This window comes from Drosophila takahashii, chromosome X (genome assembly GCF_030179915.1).
Source record: "Drosophila takahashii strain IR98-3 E-12201 chromosome X, DtakHiC1v2, whole genome shotgun sequence".
Lineage (NCBI taxonomy): Eukaryota > Metazoa > Arthropoda > Insecta > Diptera > Drosophilidae > Drosophila > Drosophila takahashii.
Genome location: NC_091683.1, coordinates 727,572 through 746,109, shown reverse-complemented (window position 1 = coordinate 746,109; position 18,538 = coordinate 727,572). Strand labels below are relative to the sequence as shown.

The following is an 18,538-nucleotide window of genomic DNA, read 5'->3' as shown; positions in this document are numbered from 1 at the left end:
CCTTTTCTTACCCCCCTAAGAACCTAAGAGAGTAGTAGTTAGGCAAAAGTAACAGCGGATAAGGGCAGCGGGCGGAAAAGCGAAGGGCAGCCCATTTTAAGATTTATGTCGGTGATTATTTCTAAGTTTTTGTGCGCTCAACGATGGCCATCTACCTTCTCTCTCGCTCTCACTATCCTCTATAAAAAGAAGGAAAACACTGAAAAGAAAAATAATAAAAGCAGGGTTGGGGGGGTTGCGAAGAAGAAGAAAGCAGCAGGTAACTAAAGGAGCCGAAGAAGCCCTAATGCTAGACGAGGAGGTCCTGGCCAGATAATTCCAACGCCTTTTCCCCGGCAAATGGACAAAAATGGACAAAAAAGCCAGTGGCGTGGGCCGAAGGGGGGTAAAACTTTTAGAAAATGTTAGTTTTGTGAATAGTCGTCTGTGCAGGGCTTTCGCCATTTCCGCCTTTGCAGAGGGTTCGGGTTAAAGTTGCAAACATTTCCCGTTCTGAGTGCTAACCAGAGGGGAAAGGTGTGTGTATTATAGTACCCAGGAACCTGATTCATCTCGCATCTCGGGAAGCGTATAAAGCACGCTTCACAGATGCTCACGGTTGATAGTTCACATCCCAGAGTTTTCCTGAGTTCGTTCGTGCTGCCTGCCCCCCTGAAGGCATAAAAAATCTAATCTAATCTATCTAATGTGCCACCCGCCTCTGAACTCCTGTTGTTTCCGCTCGCTTTTTTCTAAGCACAATACTATTTTCTTATTTTCGTTTTCCGTTGTTGTTGCTACATTTAAAATGTTTTATTTGGCCATTTGTATGTTTTATGGCATTCCTTGTTACCAACGGCCCACCAGTACTACAGTACCCACCTCCCCCTAAATCGCAGGATACACTCTCTTTTTTGGTTGGTACATGTCCTTGGCAGGTATTCTTATATAGCTACAAAAAGTAAATGCTATTTTGTCGTGTTTAATAATACCTATCGAAATGTAGAAGAAATTTTTCAAATCGGGCCATTCCTTAGAAAGTTATGGGGAAATTCAATGAATGGAATTCAAGCAGTGCAAGCAGTTGTTTTGCTGCATGCATATATCTCAATCTCCCTCGCACTTCCTTCAGCTGAGTAACGGGTATCTGATAGTCGAGATGGAGCATTGGTGTTTCGGTGTTTCCCCGTCATTTTTTCTGGCCCATTCTTTTGTTGCGTTTTACTTTATTTAATTTATGGCCCGCACACGGAGCAGGCAGCAACATAAATAAATAATTGAAGCTTTATAAATCTAAAACAGTCGCCAGTAGTTGATAACTGCCCCTCCTTCTTTCCTTCTATGTGCTTGGGCTCGGGGTACATGCTTATCAGCGAAACTAAACTTTAAATCAGGGGGTTTCCCAGCGCCCGTAGATTTTTTCCAACTTTTTTCCTGCAGCTTCCCTGCTTCTCTGTCAAGTTTACTTTCGTTTTTAGTCTGCGTATGCCCATTCATTCCAGCGGAGAAAAAACAGAGATGGGGAACAGGGTTTGAGGATCTGAGGGGACAACCCACACAACTCAACTTAAATGCGACCACTAACAAAAAAATAGCAGACAGCAAGAGCAGGAAAAAAGCAGAAAGGCACGCACACACGCACTGCAAAGCACACACATGAGAAAAAGCTGCAAAAAAATACGATATTAAAAGTAATAATAAGTGCCTTGGAGGAGGAGGTTGGACCACCCGCACTTAGATATTGAAATGAGTATGTTTTTAAATATAAAAGGATGCCCTCCTCCACACTCACACACACATAGGCACACACTCACATATCCCCCTAATATCCACTTACAACAACAGCGAAGGGCAACTAATACAGAAACAGCGGCGCAGCCAATGCAAAAGAAATATATCAAGCAACCCTCGTGTGCTTTTTATTTTCAAAGTTACTGAAAATCTCGCTACCTCTCGCTCTCCGTCACCCCGTCTCTGTCACTCTCCTTTCGTTTTCATTTCACCGTGCTTTTTTTTAGGCAGCTCCGGTACTTAGTTGTGGGTCTGAGATGTGGAACTGGATCTGAGCCTGAATCTGCGGGGGCGGGGGGAGGTGTGTCTCATCTATTCAGCTCTTGGGCTAAAACTCTCTAAGCACCGCACATGACAAAGGACGCGGGTGGGAGTAAGGGGGCCAAAGAAAAAGCATGCGACCCCGCCACTTATCATATGGAAAATGCACCGAGAGAATTTTACAGGTTCGAATTCCAATAGGTTCAATACCTAATGAGTTTTATGAACTATTTTTTATAGTCTATATCTATCAATACACATTTTACACTAATTCCGCGCTAAGAGATTTTTTTGACACCCCGTTATAATAACAATAAAAAAAAAAAATTTTGTTTGATGTTAACATTTTTTTTTGTTTTATTTTTATTACATAAGAATGTTTTTTTTTGACAACAACAGCAAGAAAATATATTTCTTTGGAACCCCTGTAGTATAACATTTAAAAATAATTTCACTCTAAAATTGAGAATAATATAAAATTATATATCTTGTATTGTAAGAATGGTTTTTTTTTACAGCAACAACAAGAAAAATAGTTTTCTTTTTTATGAAACAATTATTTTTCCCGAGACACAAAGCATCTAAAAAATAACCTTTTCTCCATAACTAATTCCGCTTATCCCGCCTGCACTTGTAAGCCCTTACCATTCCCCCTCCCCCTCCCATTTACCATTACCTCAGCCGGGGCTCTGCCGACGTCGCACTCACACACACCAACACACATGCAGATACGTACACATACCAGCAGGGTGAACAAGACGAGATTGTTTAACTACGAACACGTAGTTAAAAAACGAAAAATCGGGGCCCGCAAACGAAGATGAAGGCGGTGGGTGGGCAAAAGCGGGAGGGGGGCTGCTAACTAGCGACTGCAACGGCTGCGACGTCGACGTCAAAAATTGAAAAAATAAAATATAATACACAACTACAACGACATCAGTCCTTACACATACATGCAGGGGGTGGTTTGCCTTGAAAAAAGAATTTCGCGCAGTAAAATCTAAAGCGAAATTGCCGCGAAAGGCGAAGGGGCGGCAAAGGGGCGGCGAAAGGGGGGTGTATTTCAAACGAAGTGAAAAGTAAAGAAAGAAATGGTGAAATAAAAACCTTGTTTCCGCGCAAGTTACAAGAGTTCTCCCCCGCACCCCGCAGACTTTCCCCTTTACATTCGCCTAAAAAGCTAAGCTCACACACACACAAAGAGAGAGAGCAGACACACACACACACACAGACTCACCTTGGCGAGCAGAAGAAAGTTCAGATATTTGCTAGCAATAAAAGTAGTAATCAGCTGGTAGGGGGAGGGAATGGGGGTGGGGGGTGAGCTCCGAAAAGCTCCGACGGCGCTGCCGAGTTAGAAAGAGATGAGCATTAGAAGGGGGGAGTGAAAGGGGGGCACAATAAATGCGCCGCGTAACGAGAACTTTTCATTTTATGTAATTTGAGTTCGTTTTTTTCCGGCTCTGCTTTGTGTATGCCCCCCTTTTCCACCCCCTCTCTACACCCCTCCCGCACTTTTTCTTTTTGCCATCCTGCTTTGCTCACTTTTCTATAACATTCGAATTTTTAAGTGAGTCTGCTTCTGTAGCAGTCGCTGCTTAAGCCCCCCTAAAAACCGAGATACTCCATGAAGTTAGATTACAACGGGGGATATACTTCATTAAAATCCTGGATACTTCCATAATCATTTAATTTCTAATTTTAAGAAATCTATATTTATCAAATCTTGGATTAAAGTAAAATGCTTTTAAATTGCTTTAGGTTTAAAAACCTTTATAAAATATAGTGCAAAATATTTTAGATATATTAAATTTCAAAATTTAAACGTTATTTTATTGCATACTTTTAGACACCTTTTTTAAATGGTTGTAAATATCCTCTTTTAAAAGATAGTTTAAAAAACCTATTCTGATTGGGTAACTATTCGCATATTTACTCTTCAAAAATAATAATATCAAAAATATAAAATATACTTCAAAATATTCGAAATATATTGAATTTCAAAATTTAAAGGTTTTCTTATTGCATACTTTTAGACACCTTTTTTAAAGTAGTTGCTCTTTGCATACTTAGAACGGTAATACGATCAACTAGCTTTCCAGGGTATTACCTGCTTCGACCTCTTTACCAAGTGGATCCCATTTGTTCCCAAGCAAGACAGTTGCGAGTCGCGACACTTGGCTGCGACTCCGAATGCGGCAGTTTCTGTGTGTTCAAATTACGAAGGCGACATTAATTTTTTAGAATTGCGCGTATGTGTTCAAGGATTGCGTTCGTCGTGAGTCGTGAGTCGCTCCTTGTTTTTCCTTTTTTTCTGGGGGGTTGGTAGATTCAGGAACTGAAAACTGGGCTTTGTAATGGGTAGTAAACGCGCTTGTTTGTGGATGTAGTTGTATTATTTTTTACGAGCGCGATATGTTGTGCAAAATAGCGGGCGACTCTCCCCATTACCTTGAATTTTTTCCTCCTTTCTACGAGGGGAGTATTCTCTCATATTCGGCCCATTCTACTACATCAGTTAAAATATATTATTATGCCTTGCGCTCTTGCTCCATAAAAAAAATGGGAAATTACCAGGTGGCGGGGCACAGGATATCCCCCCCTTCCCACGCCCCCCTCGTTTTTATCTGTCTGTCGCGATGCACTAAATAAAATGTATTTATAAAAATTTTGCATCCCCACTTATTATTAACTTTTTTGCCGTGAACACTTTGTTCGCTTGATTTCCACTCGGTTATCAGTTGCAGTGGGGAAAGTTCAGATGCAGATGGGATGCAGAGTTCATTATTTGCAGGGTGGATGAAAGGGGTAGAAGTTAACCCTAATTCAGATTACAGATACCTAATAACACGGAGCGCTATCGACTAGAATCATACATATATTACCCCACAATAGCCCCACAGCTATACCGTCCTGCCCCTTCCAACCTAAATACCCCCTCTCACCACGCCCCTGAAATTATTTTATGTGACAATTAAAATGCATTTTTGTGAAAAATGAAAGCCCCATGAATAATGGCAAAAAATATTTGGCGTCACTGGCTTTTTCTACATAATGCCCGACTTTTTTTACCGCAACATTTCTGCACACACACAATCACAACACACGGGGGTTCGTTTTGGTTTTGGGCCCGGCAATATTTATATTTGCCTATGTAATGATTTTTTATTAAAAATAGAAGAGAATCGAAATGAAATGAATGAAAGAAAAAAAATGAATGGCGAAAATCGCAGTTCCCCGTCCCCTGGCGACCATGGCGAAATTTATCGATGAAGCGTTCGAAAAAAAGGCCGCCAAATGAAATGTTAATTTTATTTTGATGTAATATTTAACAGCGACGCGTCGCCAGCGTCCCGCCCTCCGAATTCTCAATATCCCAGTCTCCCCTCCCTCCCAAAAGGACCTCCACATATGGCGGCTCTATCTGCTGGCAGCTGACATTGCTAACAAACAATGCAAATCACTGCCAGCGCCCCATGACTTCCACTTTTCACACTGACCCCCCACCAACCATTCATCCTTCCACTCCGTTTCGGTTTCAGTGTGACTGCCATCCTGTCAAATCATCATAACAACGGTGGAAGGAAAAAAGCTTTGTGCATCCCCCCCATAGAAAAAACATGACTCGCCAAAGGCCGAATGATCTTTTATCTATTTCGCAATACTTTTTCCACCCAAGTATCGCCAGTGATCGTTCCTTTGCCTAACGAAGAACAGAAAAGTAGCAAAGCCGGGGTTTATTGAGCCAAAAACAGTGGCGAATTCAGGAAATGTTTTGAGTTGCATCCTTTTTGAATACCAAATTTTTATTAATTTTTCACCTAAATGGGGGGGTGAAATTAATATCTAGACAAAGAACAGTGACGGATCCAGGATTTGGTTGTGTTGCCTTCTTTTTGAATATCATACATCCTCCTATTTCAATAAATATCTAGACTGGAAGATAAGCAACTTAACCATTTAGTTGCACCTCATTTGGAGATCGGTTACTTTCTGATAAGTGGTAATTTCCCTGGCAGGCCAAATCAGATAGGACTCAATGTAGTGCCAGAAAATCAGTTTGGGAGCATCAGACGTATATCGTATATCCCCCCCTTTTGGAAACTCGGTTTTTTTGGTTATATTTACTAAGCTAGCACTAAGACTGCGCACAACAGCTCGAAATGAACGAATGAACGAATGAGCAGGCGACACACACACAGACTTGAAAGCTAGAAGGACGTGGCACGTACATATACATATTCATGTATGCAAAAAGAATGTAAAAAGTGCGTGTGTGTGTGGGCCCCGAACGACATGCTAAAAATTTGTATAGAAAATTAGTTAAAAAATTACTCCGCAGACACGCGCACGCATGGTAAGAAGGGGGGTAATGGGGGGATTCTGGGTGTAGTGGGGGTGGGGGGTTACTTTACATACGCGCACACACACACACAGCTACACCCACACACACACAGACAAAGACGGAGAGAGCAAGTCGCTCCACCAGTTAGGCACAGTTGGCATTAGTGGGCGGTGTTAGAAGTACGCGCGCATCCCCCCTTCGAAACCCCCTTCTAAGCCCCTCTTCTATGCTTCCTTACCGCACACACACACACTTACCTAAGCCCCCAATTACACACACTCACATGGCCCATGTACAATTTTAATGTTTAGAGTCGCGCGCGCTTAAAGTTTGTCATAAAGCACCCCATTAAAAAAGGGCGAACAGCGTACCTAATGGAAGGGGGCAGGGTTTTTTTTAGGGGGGGTTGTAAAAGGGGAGGGGGTGAAAGTGGGTGGCGAGCAGGCAGAGGCGAAAGACAGAGAGCTCCATCAAATTAAATACAAATGCGAATTAGAAAAACTTTTCCCCCATTTCTTTTTTTTTTGGTTTTTTTTTGGGTTTTGTTTTTTTGGCTTGCTTTGTGTACATATGAAAAATTAAATTGGCTGCTGCCGGCTTCGACGTCGTCGTCGTTGTCGCTGCTCAGAAATGCAGACTGTCACTAACAGACTAGCGCGAATGCTAAAGAACCCAGAAGGTGGGATGGTAGGATGAAGTAAGGATAAGGAGCCAGGAGAAAGGGGCACGCACATGCCAGCAGAAAAGCAAAAAAAAGTTTTGCCGAAAAAGAAAGTGCTCGAAGGGGATGTAGTTGGGATAGGGGTGGCGTAGGGCGTAGGGGTAAGGGTTTCAGAAGGAGCGGCACAAGTTAAAACAAACAGCCGAGTCAAAGCAAGCAGGGCCATAGAAAAAGAAGTAGACCCAGTCTTAAGTCTAAAGGAGTCGAACTTCCAATGCACTTCTTTTGCGCATCCTACATTCTACATTTTCTACAGCAAGGAAAAAATTACCATACAAACTCTTATTTAAAAAAAACTTGGCCAAAAATGGTCCTACACCAAAAAGTCATACTGTTTTGAACAGATAACAAAATAATAATTTAGTCCATGTCATTTTCCGTGTGATTTTTAAAAAATAAAATTTTCCTCAATCATGATTTTTTACGAAAAATGGCCAAAAAATAAAATATCCAGGTTTAAATGCAAATCGATTGGGAATTTGATAACGAGTTCAGAATGGTATGACAGTCCATATTTGGATTAATATTTCCATTGTTACGGCCAAAAAACGAACTATATTTTTGTGAAAAATTAAGATCTGGGTTTTTGGTAAAAATTTGAATTTTTTTCTGTCTGTTTTTTGCTGTAACTTGGCCAAAAATCGTCCTTCACGAAAAAGACATACTGTTTTGAACAGATAACAAAATAATAAATAAATTCACGACACTTTCTTTGTGATCTTGAAAAAATAAAATTTTCGCCAATTTTCAATTTTTTCATGATTTTTTACGAAAAATGGCCAAAAAATAAAATGTCCAGGTTTTAATACCAATCGTCTGGAAATTTAATAAGGAGTTCAGAAAGGTATGACAATCCATATTTGGACCAATACTTCCATTGTTACGGTCAAAAAACTAATTTTTTTTTGTGAAAAATTGGAATCTGGAATTTTAGTAAAAATTTCAATTTTTTTCTTCTTGTTTTTTTGCTGTAACTTGGCTAAAAAGGGTCTTACACCAAAAATTCAAACTGTTTTGAACAGATAACAAAATAAGAAATAAATCCATGACACTTTCCGGGTTATTTTAGAAAAATAAAATTTTCGCCAATTTTCAATTTTTTTATAGGGGGTACATCATGTTTTTTTACGAAAAATGGGGAAAAAATAAAATGTCCAGATTTAAATGCCAATCGATTTGAAATTTAATAACGAGTTCAGAAAGGTATGACAATCCATATTTGGATCAATATTTCCGTTGCGTCGGCCAAAAAACTTTTTTTTTTTTTGGAAATTCGGGACTTTGGTTTTTGACAAAAATATGAATATATATATAGCCTATCCCTAACTTCTCCTTTTCTTTCGGTGTACGATCTTCACTGATATTGGGCGCACTCTTTAGCTGCTAAGGACACACTCTCCTTGCCAACGGAGAAAACCTAGCGAGCAAGAATGTAAAATTATTTGGCAGTGAATGGTGGGGGGAGGGGATGTCGCGGGGAAACGCACAAATTAAAAAATAAGCTTCGCAGCGCTGCCGCCAAAAGTGGGCGTTGGGTGGGTGGGTGGTTCCTTCGGTGGATGGAAGGATGGGGGAAGGATACTCTTCATCTGCACGCACCACAACGCACTTTTCCACAAATACATTTGCAATTTATGTACCTTTTTCTGGCTGCGACGCGCGAAATAATAAAAAGGGAGCACCGCACACAGGCACAGCTCACCACACACACACACACACACATAAGCGCGTAGGCAGTTGGAAAATGTTCTATATGGTTACATATTCATATGTGAGCGAGTGCGAGTGCGGGTGCGAGCGAGAGGTAGCGAGTTTACATAAGCCCCACCAAAAGCGAACGCAACTTTTTCCAGTTCGCGTGGTGGGGAAGGGAAAGGGGAAGGGGGTGGGCCAGGGGTTAGCTCAACTTTCTTTGCATACTTTCTGGCGTATGTGTATGCACCCCCTATACGATACGATCCGATCCCTTCGAGGGTATTTCCCATTCGGTTTTCCTCTACCGCCTCCTGATTTCCCTCCTCCCTTTCTTTTTCCGCCTTTTTCCTCGTTTTTTCGACATTGTCGTTTTGTAGTTGTTTTTGGCAATTAACCAAAAGTGGTGGTGCTCGCTCCCCCTCCCCCCTTCGGGCTTTTACCCCCACCCCTGCGCTGTCACACGCATGCTTTTTGGGAGCACCCACCCCCCTCCCCCTCAGCACTCCTCTATCACCCACTTGAAAATTTTTTAAATATTTTTAACTGCCGCGCTCCACTCGCTCTGTTTGGTTAATATTTTCTGTGTGTGTGTGTGTGTTTGTGTTGGGGGTGTCTAGTGTTTGCCACCACCCCCCTTCCCACTCCTACCGCATATGCGTAATATATTAACCAAAAACAAAAAGGAGAGAGAAGAGCGCCAAAAAAAAAACAAAGACACCAAAAAGTAGGTGGAGCAACAAATTTTAGCTCGCTTCTGACACTTGAAGCTTACTCTTTGGGCTCTTTGACAATTATACATAGGCATACATACGTGCTATAGATGGGGTGTATACCACATAATTAATAATTGGGTGCAAACTTACCAATATGTGAAGAATCCACTGGTTCCAAGTTTGTTTCCAAGTGCTAAAAGAGAAATAAAAAGGATATATTTAGTATCTTTAGTATATCTAGTATTTTTAGTTAGTATATCGAACGATCATTATCAATATTAAATAGTATCTTCCCTTGACCTTGGGCAACCCATTAATCGAGCTCATTTCCACTTGTTTCTTTCAGAGAAATCCAAACAAAGTCGAAAAACCGACTCGATCGCAGGTGAGTACCAACAAATTCTTTAATCAGGTGCATGGATCAAACCCGATAGCCCATTAACCCTATGAAACAATCAAAGGGTGGGCAATTGTCTTGTAGTAAGCTCGAATGCGATAGGCAAAGCCCAAATGACAAACGTGCATGTGAGGGATGGCTCACACACACACGCACTCACACACACGCACCCCTGCCGGGACACACACAAGCTCCAGCTATTCCTATTGGCTAATTACTGCGAACCGACCCGAACTGAACCCCCTCCCCCACTCAAAAATAATATGCATATGTGTGTGTGCGTGTCTGTGCGTTATTTAAAGCAAGTCTAGCAAAATATGCTGAAACTTTTGGGGCCAAAAACGAAGAAGAAACGAAGGCACCTACCACCCACTTTTCGCTTGTGTACGTAACGTAGCGAAAATCTAAATTATACTATATGCAGCAAACAACCAAACAAACAACGACAGCCGTAAGTCTATCCTCGTATCCCTCTGTTTGTGTGAGTGTGTGGTTGCATGCCGATAAACGAGAAATCCGTCTTCTAAGATTTTAATGCAGCTACAAGAAAACAGCGACAAAAAACTCACACTCGAAACAAAGAAAACCGTCTTAGTTTATTCTTACACTTGAGGGAACGTGTTTGGAAAAAGGTACGTACTTTCTTTTAGCTTCTAGAATACAAGAGGCTGAGCCTGAAATCGAGAAAATCTTTTCAAATGGCCCTATTATACTGGCTAAAATATTAATTAGTAAAAATAAGTCATGGCAACCGTAAGCACAACTGAAATTAAATTCATAAAATGTTTAGGAGCTGTTAACCCCTTTTTCTAGGGTTGTCACGATTTATTAAATTTTTTATCAATCCAAGCCAGTGTCATAGAGCTATAAATAATACAAAATTAAGAAAAAAATCGAAAGAAACCAAGTTTCGATCCTGAATTTAAATTCATATAATGTTTATGGGCTGTAAGCCCTTTTTTTCTAGGGTTGTCATGATTTTATTTTGATAGGACTTTTAAGCCAGTGTCATAGGGCTATAATTAATTAAGACCTAAGAAAAAAATTCCTATATTTTAACTGTGATAATTTGATATCCTTTTTTTGGGGGCCACTTTTATTTCGAGTGCATGAGAAAGGATTCGCGCGCGCCACATGCAGCTTAAATAATTTGTCGCATTTGCCGGCTGCCTAGTTGCTTTCTTTTCCCCTTTCTCTTCTGCTTTTCCCTTCCCCTTTCACCATTCTCGCCTACTTTCCTAACCCACCCATTTCCCATTCAGTGAGAACTACGCGAAACTACAACGAAGACGTCAACATTCACATCCTTATCCAGCTTCCCTCGTTTCCTTTCCCTCTTTCCCTGCTCCTTACACCACACACACACACTTGCTTACTCTTCAGTTTCTCTCTGTTTCGCCGAAAAAGGAGCCAAAAGATGGAGAGCGAGGAAAAAAAGAATACTTCGGGCGCACTTGTTGGCATCCCATTGCCATCTCGTCGTCGTCGTTTGCTTTTCGTCTAAGAGCACTGACGAAAAAAGAGAATCTCGTCCAGCATAGCATACTTCTTGGGGGGCAGGCGCAGGGGCAGGGGGGCACTTTCACCCCCTCGATGGGGGGATGTCCTGGCAGGAGGGGTGCGTCCTGCGTCGAGGCGCTACTGGTGGGTACTTTACTTGATGATTATGGCGACGATAATGATGATTGGAATGGCTTTGATGGCGTTGAAAATGAAGATTGCGTGTAGTAGATTTGCTCTGCTGCTTCTTCTTCTGCTTCTTCGACTGCCCGCTGTGTGTGTGTGGGTGTTTTTGTGTGCCTTGTATTTGTACATGTGTGTTTTTATAGAGGGGGCGGATTTCGGGTAATGCGTCCAACTACACACTATCAGCACTTGATTTTATTATGCCCATTTGTATGTGAGTGAGTTTACCTCAGCGGGGGGTGCGGTGGGGGGGTCATCTCAAAGCAACAGGATGATGGGTGGCCAGTGTGACCATGCTTTGGCTCAACTTTGACCTCCTAAGGCAGCTCCTCAGTTCTACCGGCGACTTAACTTTTCTCCGAATCACGCCAAAACTCGAGACTGAATGAAAGAAGGAAGCTGCTTGGATGGAGATGGAAGATGGTAGGACGGCAAGTAGTTGGGCGCCATTCGGTTAGCGGCGCTCGTTCGGTTCCAGCCGAAATCGCCGCAGCGTCTTGGGCAGTTAGTAACCGTTAAGACGTCGTGGCTGCCTAGTCGCGTGTCCTTCGCTCTCTCGCCGTCTCTCTTTTTGTTTTTGGTTGCCGTTTATGTTTGTGTCCTGTCTTGTCGGCATTCCGATTCCGGCCGGCATTCCCAAAGAAAAAAGCAACAAGGTAACAAGGATCTTCGAGATCTGAAGAATCGAAAGAGATACTCCACCTCTCTCCCGCTTCCGCTCTCTCTCCCTCTATCTCTCTCGCTCTTCTTCGCCCCGAAAAAACGTTGCATACTTTTTCGGGGGGGCCAAGAGCGAGATGGCGAGATCGCGTAGCGGCTGAGTGGGACAGAGCAACAAGACAACAAATTAAAATTTAAAAAACGGCTCTCCTCACACACGCACAGCTCACAAATACACGCACGCAGGGCATCCTTTTTTATTCGCTTGGTTATTTTTGTGCGTCGATTTCCCCTTTCGACATCGGTGGGCGGTAGTTCTCCTCCATGTGTGTGTGTGTGTGTGTATTTGTGTGAGAGTCCTCTTTTTATTTTCGTGCTTTACAAATTCCTCGTACTTTTTTTGTATTTTGTCGCTTTTCGCTTCGTTCTCGTCCTGTGTTTCGCTGGCGCTTTTTTTTAGCGCGCGCTCCGCTCTCGTGTCGTCGTGTAAACGCGTTTTTTAAATTTCCCACTGCTGCCGGCATCGCACGGGGGTTGTTTGTGTGTGTGTGTGAGAGGGTGTGAGGGTGGGGGTGGTAGCATGCAGTGGGGTTGCTTGCAGATGAATTTTTTCCACCGCCACACACACACGCCACACTCTTTTTTCCTGCCGCCGCCGCCGCCGCTGCTTCTTCTTATTTTCCTCTTCCCATTTTTCCTTTTCTCCTGCTGATTTTTTTTCACTTTTGTTTCAGCTGCTCTGCCGCTTTTGGTTTTTAGCATTTTTCTCGTTCGTTTTTCGCATTTTTGTTTTGTTTCTGATTTTCCTTTTTCCTTTCCCCGGCCTCTGCCCACGCCGGCGTCGCAGTCGCCGTCGCTGCCCGCGTCGCAGTCGCATCCTTTTTTTTAACGCCACACGCAGAAAAAAAGAGCAAACTTCGATGTGTGTGTGTGTGTGCGTGTGTCTCTCGCAAATAGTTGTTGCTGCTGCCGCCAGGGGGCGTGGTGGTGCGGCGGTTTGGGTGTTTTTGGGTGGTTTTGGGCCAGCAGCCAGCGAAATGAGTAATGAGTGTTTAGTACGTTGTTTGGCGGGTGATTTTTATGGCAGCGCAGCGGCAGAGGGCGGGGGGAGGATGTTTTTTTTTTGATAGCGTACTGTGGACAATAATCCAAGGGTCCAGTGCAGTTTGGCAGTTGGCAGCGGACGGTCTGCTAAAAAGGTAGCACAGCATTCGGGGCTATCTAATTGGAATTGGTACTCGAATTGGAATAGGAATCGGATGCGGAGTCCTTGCTAATCTCGCGCTCTCTCTCTCTGTGTTTGTGTGTGTGTGTGCGCTTCTGTAATGACTTCAATTGTGTGCTAAACTTTCTATTCCACGGTCGCGCAGCTTCAGATATTCAGCTTCATCAAACGTGGGCACCAAAACAAAGCTCCGTCGGCTTCGCTGCCGCCTCATCGAAACATCGCATCCTTCGGCTGTCCTTCGGCCAACTTCGGCTTGGTCCTGGCTGCTGCCTCTGCCGCTGCCTCTGCCAACGTCGCTGCCGCCGTTCGGCGACTTGGACTTCAATCGAGTTGGGTTTTTAAAAATAACGTTAGTTGCTGTTTGTTGCTCGTTACGTGCGCGTGCTGCGACGCGAAATTCAAAAACCCAAAAAACCAAAATACCACCAACAGCCAACCAACGGAAACGCAAACTCAAAACCCAACACTCAAAACTGAACATCAACTAACCAACCAAGTTAGAACTCAAGACACTCAAAACGAATTTCCCTTTTTTTTTTGCAAGTGCCAAGTAGTTAAACCGGGATTTTCCACACAGATTTTCCACAGTTTCTAAGCGCGCCCATTGTTGATTGTTTTCCTTTTTTGTTTGGTGAAACGCAGATATATATGACAAGTTGTGCAATAATTCCAAGTCAAAGTGAAGGAACACACACACAAAGCCCAAAAGTGATATCGCAGCCGAGATCGAACAGAATCAAAGTATATAACATCTGAACCAACCGAATAGAAAAGCAAATAGCAAATAGCGAGCAACTGCAACCTCAGAAACTCTGACAAACTCTCTGTTCTAGTGAAAGTGAAAGTGAGCTCCAGGATTCCAGAATTCCAGAGGTCTAGTTGAAGCCGGATCGCCGGAAACGGAACCGGAACCGGAGGCGATGCACCTGAAACAGCCGGAGGATCCCTCGCAAACAGACATGTAAGTGGTGAAACAACCAGATCTCAGATCTCGATCCCAAAAGTGAGCCAAGACCAATGCAATCTCAAATTCATGGGGGAAGTGTTCTCTGTTTGCGAGAACAACAACATCGAGACTACTTTCACCGTTATTTTAAAGGCAATTTCAAGAAAGGTTTCATCTCAAATAAGTAGAAAGACCAATTCTCAACCTGAGAATATTTGATCTTGGTTTTCTTCCCTTTCCAATTTCTTTTGGCAGACCTAATGCGACAGTCTAAAGTTGGTTCTCTCTGTACTTTGTTCTCAGTGTATTTTTACCTATTTTATCGTATATTTTAACTTCCTCTCAACCAATCTTCTTCCTTCCCTGATCTTTCAAATCAGAGTCCGCTGCGCTTTCAAATAAGAGGAACATGAAAATACATTTGTGTTTTTCAATATCTTAGAAACTTGGAAAGTAATGGAACGTGATATCTTCTAAAAATCTTTCGGAATGTTTTTAAATTTGACCCCGACCACTTGTACGCCCAGTTCTGTGCTGAATACAATTGGAATGGTAAAAATTGTATTGGTATTTCAAAACTATGTATTATACATTTTTTCTATTTAAAAAAAATAAAGAATTGGCTATATTTAAAAAATTTATTTTTATGTTATTTCTTGTTAATCATTTTATGTTAATCACATAAGGCAATCTTTTACTGATCTCTTGTTAGTTGATTTTTAATGATTTTCGAAACTTTCCTTTCCAATAAATCAAACTTAATACCCATTAAAAAAAATTATCAAATTCCATTGAATGCGTTTCGATATTTCCCTATTTTCGAATGCCTTCTTATGGTATCTTTTCTTTATCCATTATTTAGATTGTTTGCATTTCTCTCGCGCCTTCGATCGCACATTCCTCACTCGTTTTTTGTATTTCGTATTCCGAAATGGCACTGGATCGACTGAATCGCGTTCGTTGAACTCGATCAAAGCTTTCCTCTTGTAAACACTGCTCTTTCGGGGCGATCTCTCTAACGCGTTTCCGTCGTTGACCTCCTCGCATATTACGTATACGTATGGTATAGCCTGGAGATACTATATTATCTCCCTCTCTATAGAGAGGGTGAGAGAGAGTGGGAGAGAGAGCGAGTGGGTGACTAACCCACTGCAGTTCCAATTAGAACAAACGGCGACAAGTTCAATGCGATCATTTCGCCTTCGCAGTCGCTGTTTTCTGTTTTTTAGTGCTTTTTTTTCCTGCCGTCTGCTGACTGCTGCCTTCGACGTCGACGTCTACGTTGTGAGGTTGTTGTCGAGGTCTCCTAGAGGTTAATGCCGGTTGTAATTGCAAAGCACCCAATCCCAATCCCAAACAACCAACAAGGGAGCGGAGCTTAGAGGTACAGTGGTCCCTGCCCGCGCAACTCTCCTTTTTTCTGGCTAATCTGTGACTCGGTGACATTTCATTTGCGGTGATCTTGAAACAGCCATAAACCGAACGAGAAGCAGCCATAAAGACATTATAGATACGTATGCGTTGCACATATATATGTACTTAAAAAAAAAAACAGTGCACTTCTGAATTGAATCACCAAGTTATGATATTATAAAGTCAAGATTTAACAAATAAATACATCATCAAAGTACAAAAATTCTTGATTTGACTCTCATAGCTATTATATTAACAACAAAATGTTTTGTTATAATAAAACAGTTTGGAATGCATACTAAAGACGCTCAATTTAGGCAGTACGTTTTCTTTCACTAATAGTTTCCAACTTATTTTCAAAATCTTGTACTTATATCTTAGAAAATTTTACTTAAAAAAGTAGTTTCCATTCAATTTTTTTTCCGAGTGCAACAGTACGTGTATGAATCAAGCAAGAGGTCACTGCAGACAGGGCAGCGAGGAAGGCGGCGAGGGGAAAACCTTAACAAAACAACATTTAAAACAATTCTCAAAAAGTGCTAGCATAAGTGCGAGACCAGCAGAATTAAAAAACCAAAATCGCCACGCATGAATCTAAAAAAAAGAGCAAAAAAAAAGAGCACAACAACAAGAGGATGCAGCAGTAAAATAAAAACGCAGCAAAAACAATGAACAGAAACACAAAAAACCCAAAAAAAAATGGGCAAACAAGATGCAAGTGGCAACAAGTTTCTCAGTCTCACTCCTCAGGGCCAGCAAATCTTCAGTCTTCAGTCTTCCGAGAAAGGGAAAGAGGGGGAGTTGGCAGGGAAACGGGAAGGGAATGGGAATGGGAATCTGGGTTATGGCAAACAGGGGAAACAGCCGACAGAGCCCATGTAATAAAATGCGGTAATGGTAACCAAAATATTAAACAAGTCTTTGGCAATATCAGCAGAAATTGCAATTTCAGAAGGGCCTGAAAACAAATGCGAAAACAGGCCGACTTTGGATTGGGATGTGGGCTATACTTTCAATTGGAAGCTCTGAAAAGGGGAGGGGTGGGTTTTTTTTGGAGGGGGGGTTGAGTGAGCCGAAGACGCACGACGTCGTCGTTTTTTCCGCTGAGCTGATAAACGCTCCGATCGCGCAAGTTTGTGTGCGTATATCTTTGCTTTGGAGTTACATAGGGCACACAGCGAAAGTTCCCCCTTCTCTACTTACAAATGCCCGCCGATCTGCAGTCGAAACATATTCCCATTGCCAATTTATATTTGTGTGTGGGCGGAGGCGCTCGTTGATTCGCTTTGCATTTCATTTCCCCCTCAATTTTTTTTCGGCTGGCCCTGTGTGACAATGAATAAACACAAAACTTCTAAATGGGCAATACCAGAAAAGTACGAAATATACGAAAAATACGAGTAATATACACACACAGAAGAACCCCCGAAAAAACGCAATTTTCGGTCGCTTTCGGCTTCGCTGCCGTCGTTTTTCTTTTTTTTTTCGATTTTTGTTCGTTTTTTGGCGACTGCGCTGCAAACTGCGCTGTAAACTGCAGCGATCGGTTGGCGGGTCGCAGATCGCACTGCTGCCGCCGCCGCCGACGTCGCTGCACTCCAAAAAAAGCGAAAGAAGCACACACAATCGCACACACGAGAAGTATATAACAAAAAAGCGAGCAAAAAAAAGGAAAAAATGAAAAAAACGAAAAAGAAAAGCAAAATATAAAAAGCGAATGAAACATACAGGCGGCATAAGTGTATACTAACACACAAACACACACACACTCGCGCACAGGGAATTCTCTGATTCAATTGGGCAGGCACACACACCATCAAATGGCCACCAATACACACGCACACACTGGCAGAGGGCAGCGGCACAAGCCCAACACATTTAACTGCATTTTTTCGGAACTCAGTTGAGCTTTTTAATTCGATCGGTTCAGTTACTAAAGTTAGTTCAGCCTAAACGCACAATTTCCAATTCCATTTCTAAATTTGAACTCGAATTGAATAGCATTAGTGCACACCCTACTGTACACCCTACTGCTATATAGACACCACCCTACTGCACGACAGTCCTTTCTATTTTTTTTGTGTTTTTTGTCAAGTGCACCCAACCCACAAAGACCCAAAGATTCAAAGACCTAAAAACACCATCCCGAAAAGGGAACCAAGTGCGCGATTCGCGCGCGTTTAGCATCCAAAGAATCAAAGAATCAAGAAGAATCTGATTCAGGAGCGGAGAAAGCGGAAGCCCCATACTTCACAAGTGAATAATCAGTGTCCAAATGCAGCGCCGCCATGAGCGAGGATGCGCCTGCTGACCGAGGTTACAATCATAGCCGCCAGGTAAGGATTACCAAGGAGTCCTATCCTCAGATCTCAAAGTGTATGGGAGGATGTGCAGTAACCTTCCAGATCCACAGATACACACTGAAATTTGATTCGCAACCATAAGAAGGACATTTGACTCACACAATGCAGCTGCCACAAGCCCTCTCCTTGGGTTCCCCTCATTAGCACTTTGATGGAGAGACCCAGGTCTCCTCTCTTCTCCCTTGGCCATCCAAAATTTTTCGGTGCATCTGCATACAAAGACACAACAGGGTATACCGATACAGATACAGATGCACTGCAGGAAGCAGGGCAGCACAGTAGCCTCAGTTTCTACCCCTTCCCTACCCCTTACCGACCCCTTACCTACCCCTTACTTACC

General features: G+C 42.5%; 2 protein-coding genes across 8 annotated transcripts in view; one reads left to right on the top strand and one right to left on the bottom strand.

Annotated features, from left to right (window-relative positions):
- Window positions 1-18,538, bottom strand: part of Mur2B (Mucin related 2B) — a 102,850-nt gene that overhangs the window by 79,187 nt on the left and 5,125 nt on the right. For all 4 annotated transcript variants that reach the window (XM_070219124.1, XM_070219125.1, XM_070219126.1 and 1 more), the window contains exon 2: window positions 9,656-9,698. The gene's annotated coding sequence lies outside the window, so the exon portion shown is untranslated. The remainder of the gene's footprint in view (window positions 1-9,655; window positions 9,699-18,538) is intronic.
- br (broad-complex core protein) overlaps window positions 14,348-18,538 on the top strand; it is a 45,913-nt gene continuing 41,722 nt past the window's right edge. For all 4 annotated transcript variants that reach the window (XR_011419789.1, XM_070219129.1, XM_017151069.3 and 1 more), the window contains exon 1: window positions 14,348-14,437. The gene's annotated coding sequence lies outside the window, so the exon portion shown is untranslated. The remainder of the gene's footprint in view (window positions 14,438-18,538) is intronic.